The sequence below is a fragment of the Cupressus sempervirens genome, chromosome 10 (assembly GCF_028749045.1).
Source record: "Cupressus sempervirens isolate cs-2001-9-10 chromosome 10, ASM2874904v1, whole genome shotgun sequence".
Lineage (NCBI taxonomy): Eukaryota > Viridiplantae > Streptophyta > Pinopsida > Cupressales > Cupressaceae > Cupressus > Cupressus sempervirens.
The window spans coordinates 489,353,600-489,360,193 of record NC_143127.1 but is presented as its reverse complement, the minus strand read 5'-3'; the positions used below and the strand labels follow the sequence as shown (position 1 = coordinate 489,360,193).

The 6,594-nt window shown below is 32.9% G+C and overlaps 1 pseudogene; it reads right to left on the bottom strand.

Annotated features, from left to right (window-relative positions):
• Positions 1 to 4,502: 4,502 nt before the first annotated feature.
• LOC149534806 (squalene monooxygenase SE1-like) lies at positions 4,503 to 6,556 on the bottom strand (annotated as a pseudogene).
• Positions 6,557 to 6,594: the final 38 nt, after the last annotated feature.

The window sequence follows — 6,594 nt, the reverse complement described above, 5'->3', positions numbered from 1 at the left end:
ACCTTATGTAATAAGGGAAGTGATGAGGAACCTTTTCTAAGGAGAAGTCTTTTCAAGACCAGATGTAAGATGGCTGGAAAATGCTGCAAAGTGATCATTGATAGTAGAAGTTCTACAAATTTGGCATCAGAAGAGTTGGTTACAAAGCTATAGTTGCAGAGGTTGAAACATCTGAAACCCTATCATGTTTCATGGATCAAAGATGAGCATAAGATATTGGTAAGTGAGCAATGCATTGTGAAGTTCAAAATTGGACATTACTTTGATGATGTTCTATGTGATATTATGCCTATGGATTGTTGTTATATTTTGGGTAGACCTTGGCAATATGATAGATATATTGTGCATGATGGAAGATTGAATCAATATACTCTTTGGGTGAATGGGAAGAAATAAACATTGTTTCCTTTGATTGAAAGTCTAGATGAGGTTAATTGTACTACTATAAAAATTTGCATGGTTAATGGGAAACAATTTGAAAAGGAAATGAAAAGGAATCAAGTTTGTTTTGCTATAATTCCTAGAGGACTGAGTTGTGTACCAGCAAATAGTGTTAATCGAGTACCATTCAGTAGTGATCGAGTGATAGTAGAAACTAATGGGAGCCCAGCACCAGAAGAAATTGTTGAATTGTTGAATGTGTATAAAGATATTATTGCTAATGATATTCCTGATGGTTTACCTCTAGTAAGAAGTATAAGTCATTGTATGTATCTAATTCCTAGAGCTAGTTTGCCAAACAAAGCACCATATAGATTGACACCTGCAAAGAATGAAGAACTTAACAAACAAGTGCATGAGTTGTTACAGAAAGGTTTGATCAGAGAAATATTGAGTCCATGTTTTGTACCAACTATATTAGCACCTAAAAAGAATGGAGGATGGAGAATGTGTACTGATTCTAGAGCTATTAACAAAATCACAATGAAATATAGGTTTCCTATGCCAAGGATGGATGACATAATGGATTGTTTGAGTGGAGCAAAGTATTTTACCAAGATTGATTTGAAGAGTGACTATCATCAAATTAGAATCAAAGGAGGTGATGAATGGAAGACTGCTTTCAAGAAAAAAGATGGTTTGTATGAATGGTTGGTTATGCCTTTTCGTTTGACTAATGCACCTAGTATTTTCATGAGGTTGATGAATGAAGTTTTGAAAAGATTCTTGGGTAAGTTTGTGATTGTTTATTTGGATGATATTCTAATATTTAGCAAGAATAAGGAAGAACATCTTGAGCATATTAGACAAGTATTGCAAAGTTTGAAAGAGGAAAAGTTGCTGATTAATCTGAAAAAGTGTTCTTTTATTCAAGAGGAGATTGTGTATTTGGGATTTGTGATTTCAACTTATGGTTTGAAGATGGATCTTGAGAAGGTTAAAGAAATTTTGGAGTGGTCTACACCTGAGAATGTGGGTGAGGTAAGATTATTTCATGGTTTGGCTAGTTTTTATAGAAAGTTTATTAAGAATTTTAGTACTATTTGTAATTCTATGACTAAGACAATGAGGGGAGATAAAAAGGAATTCAAGTGGACACATGGAGATCATAAGAGTTTTGAGACTTTGAAATAAAAAGTTGTTGAATTACCTATATTGGCTTTACCTAATTTCAACAAAGTATTTCAAGCTGAATGTGATGCAAGTGGTAATGCAATAGGAGCTATATTAAGTCAAGAAGGTAAGCATGTTGCTTTCTTTAGTGAAAAGTTGAATGATGCTAAAAGGAAGTATTTTATGTATGATCAAGAATTTTATGCTATTGTTCAATCATTGAAGAAGTGGAGACATTATTTGATTCTTAAAGAGTTTCTGTTGTATACTGATCATAAAACTTTACAATACTTGGGAAGTCAACATAAATTGAATCAAAGACATATGAAGTGGATTGAGTACTTGTAGAGTTTTACATCTATCATTAATCATAAGAGTGGAGTTACTAACAGAGTTGTTAATGCATTGAGTAGAAGATGTTCTTTGTTGACTAAAATGAAGGTTGAAGTTCTTGGTTTTGATGAAATGAAAGAATTGTATGATGTTGATCCTAATTTTTTTGAGGCATGGAGAGAGTGTAGAGAACCAAATCTGATAGATCACATAAGTAAATATGATGAGTATTTCATTCAAGAAGGTATGTTGTTCAAAGGTATTCAATTGTGTATTCCTAGAAGTTCTATGAGGATGAATCTGATTAAGGAAAAACATAGTGGTGGATTAGCTGGATATTTTGGAATTGATAAGACATTGAGTTTGCTAAAAGAGAAGTATTATTGGCCAAAAATGTATAAGGATGTTTAGAAATTTGTAAAGAGTTTTGGAGTTTGTCAAGTTACAAAGGGAGTGAGTCAAAATACTGGTTTTATACACCTATTATTGTTCTTGAGAAACCTTGGACTGACATCAGTATGGATTTTGTTCTTGGATTTCCTAAGATAGTGAAAGGGTGTGGTTCTATATTTGTTGTAGTGGATAGATTTTCTAAGATGGCACATTTCATACCATGTAAGAAGACATCACATGCTAAGCATTTTGCTGAAATTTTCTTTAAAGAGATTGTGAGATTGCATGGATTACCAAGAAGCATAATTTTAGACAAAGACAATAAGTTTGTTGGTTATTTTTGGAAGACTTTATGGAAGAAGATGGGTACTAAGTTGAAATTTAGTTCTACATTCCATCCACAAACAGATGGATAGATAGAGGTTGTGAATAGAAGCTTGGGTAATTTGCTAAGATGTTTAGTTGGGAATAAGCCAAGTAATTCAGAGATGGTATTGGCACAAGCTGAATTTGTATATAATAATTCTATGAATAGGAGTATAGGGAAGACACCTTTTGAGATTGTTATTGGAATGCACCCTAGAGATATATTAGATTTGAGAGATGTTGCTGGTGAAGAAAAGAGAAGTGTTGTAGGAAAAGAATTTACTAATTTTATGGAGTATTTACATAAGGAAGTGAAGTTGAGTTTGGAACAAAGTAATAAGAAGTATAAGGAGAATGCTAATCAGTCTAGAAGACACCATGATTTTCAAGTTGGTGATAAGGTGATGGTTCATCTAAAGAAATGAATATTTCCAGTTGGAACATACAATAAGATGAAGATAAAGAAATTTGGACCTTGTAAGATCTTGAAGAAGTTTGAAAGTGGTAATGCTTATGAATTTGAGTTACCTAATGACATGGATATATCTCCTATATTCAATATTTCTTATTTGTATAAGTATCATGAGTCAAATGATGAATTTTTTGTAGCTCGTGATTATCCTAAGAAGTAGATTGAAGAAGTTGAAAAATTATTGAGTGAAAGAATTTGTAAGAGCATAAGAGGAAAAGATTACTATGAGTATTTGGTGAAGTGGAAGAATAGACCTATTGAAGATGCCATGTGGATTTCTCAATCTAAGTTGGATTCAACTCAGGTTGTGACACTTACATGATTCAGGTGAATCATTTTCTCCAACCCTAGTTGTTTGATGTAGGAGCATCTTAAGTTTTCCTTGTAATCTTACACATTTTGTTCATTATGTCAGTTGCTACTGAGTTCTAGTTGCTATCGAGTTCTAGTTTCTAGTTGCTACCAAGTTCTAGTTGCTACCAAGTTTCAATTGCTACTGAGTAATCCCTTTGGATGTCAAGCTTGTGTGGATGCTGAGTGCCAGTTTTGGAAAGCTTTCTTTTGTTGAGTAATCTGTGTCAAGCATCATTGTAGTAAACTCAATCACCATCACCACGCAAGAACAACATTAGAGTAGCCAAAAAATGTCATGAACATTTTATCTTAAACTTTTGAATATTACAAGTGGATAGCATTTTTCTAACCCACCTGATACTGTACTTATGCCTCCTCCAAAGCCTTAGTTTCCATTTCAAGAGTTCAATAGAAAATTTCTAGCTCCAAATCTTTCTCATTAAAATTGGCCAATGCTTGCATCTTCCTATGCTTATGAACCTATTGTAGTCAAATTGTACATGGCAATCGTTTGTGCTTCTTGCTACTATATTTTATCTATTCTCTGAGTGCTTATTAGTTCAAAATCACATTTATAAGTATTTATTTAATTTGAAATGGTATTGAAGGGGCATTTTAGAGAAGGATGAAAGAAAGGCTACATTGAATTGAGAAACGCTTCTTTGAAAGGTCTGCTAGCCAAAAAGGCAAGATAATAAGAAAAATCAAGTATTAGAGTTTAAACAATAGGCAGATTATGTATTAATCCAAGAAAATATAAATAGTAGATAATATTCACAAGTAGCTCTTGTGGGAAATGCCATTGGTTTTTTTGGGTGATTACAAACATGTAACATATCATATCCAATCAAAAAATGGCTGAATAGAAAATCCTAATTAAAATTATTAGCCAAATTTCTAGTTTGTATCTTTTAAGAAGGGAACTCAATTTTAAGAATTTTAAACCAAGAAATTTGAATAACCATTTTTATTAGAGAATGCATGCTTAAAAGGTAAGCATTAATGAGTTCATAAAATCATGACAGAATAATCATGCACTTACAAAAATTAGGTGGGCTCCAAGCCAAAATTATTTTGGTGAAGGAAAAGGTAATAGTAGTCAACCAACACCATATATAGCCATCACAAAGTAATGTACAACCAAGCTCAGTGGTTGTGGATTGAGGCCAGATAGCAGGGCCACAAGTCCAGTTGAAAACGTGCCTCTCACACTTAAATAGTCAAAACAAGCTTGTTGCATCTCTTTCATTGCCTAATCAAGTGAAACACAAAAGACCTTATATAGTGTACCTACCAAAGTATTTATAGTTGATGCAATAGGTTGCATAAATGTAATGATAATTTTCTAAAATTAGTAAGAAATGATAGAAAGAAAGGATATTTATATAAAGAACATAGCTAAAATAGGATATTTATATAGAGAATAAATCTAGATGCAGGAGTAGCTTAATGAGAAGCTCATAGCCTTAAATGATACCATTAGACTAATAACTTTTCAATATTTATGAAATTGCAATAGCATTTTATTGCAAGACTAATTATTCTTAGTGTTTAAATGGACAAAATTACTCCAGCTATTACAAGTAGATACCTTGCAAAGAGTGTAAAATGATTCCACATACTCATAGAGTGTTGAGGCATTTTGAAGATTTTGATGAGATTTAAAAGGCCTTTTAAGAATGATAATGTCAGATAATGCAAGAGTCATTCCTCCACCAGTTAATGGATGCCTCATATTGAAAATTTCCCCCAATAGAAGTACTCCAAGCCTAGGAAATGGTGAGGCTAATATGATCTTGTTTGGCATGGTTCATATATTCCCACTTTTAATTGTAGCTATGAATGGTGTTTGTAGTTGCTCAGGTAGCTGATACATTACATAACAAATTTAGAGAATTCTCATGCAAAAAATCTCACCATCTTTAAGAAATAATACTTAATAAAAATAGGTTTTGTAAATTATTTTTTCCATTTTAAGATCCAGCATATCCAAATAAATACAAAGCAAATCTTGACGCACAAGGAATTGTGTCCAACTTCTATCCAATACGTGAGTAGCCACCATAGTTTGTAAATACTTTTCCATTTCTCCACTAGCAATAGATGGAACCTTTTGCCCAGGTACATCAACTAAGCAATGAACCTATGTGTTGCTAATAGGATAGAACAAAATAGGAGAAGGGTTTGCTAATATGACATCTCTATGATTAGGATATGGAAGCTCATAGTTTTTCAACACAAGACCAACAAAACATGAAGGAACATCTACCTACATATAAATATAGTAAAAATATTGGTTGCAATAAGTGCACGGTCTAAAGCTCAACACTAAAGAAAGGACTACTTTTTACTAAAAGGAAAAAAATTATTAAATTGTAGTATATCAAGCATAAGTTCTCATTATAAAATAAGGCTTTACTTCTTGAAACTAGATAGAAACTTTCAATTGAGAAAAACATAGTCATATCCATAGGATGCAACTCTAGTATTCAACTAGTTTTCTAAAACTCTCTCTCCCTCCCTCTTTTCCTTTGATGTTAGAAAGAATAATCCTAGAATCATTATTATGCCAAATGTTTTAGCCAATCCCTACTAGCCCTCCTAAATAGGTATTTTAGGCACTCACAAACCTTACAAACCACTTGGAAAACAAACTCCAATTTCAAATACCCTTTTCAGAGATACTGAATATATCTAGAACTCAGATATAGGTACTTTAAACCATCACCTAGAACCAATTCCCTACAGCCTTTACAACTAGCCCAATTAGGCCATTTTTACAAAGAGAACCCTCCAAATACTTGTCTCTAAATCTCTACACCCACAAAAAATCTTGTTACAATGCCAAACCTCAAATTTCCTAGGTATCGAGTGGTGCCATGCCCATCTTCACACCTAACCACAAAACCCTCCCTTTTAAGATTACAAAACTAGGGCTTTCCAAATCTCATGACTCCAAGCACTTCAAGATACTACCAATGGATCAAACACCTTGTATTTCATATGCACAAACATAATCATTCATAAAATTACCCTCTCATTCAATGATCACACTCATACCAATACATGGCACTGAGAATGCATAATTTCCCTTTTAATCCTCTACCTTAGGGTATTAACAT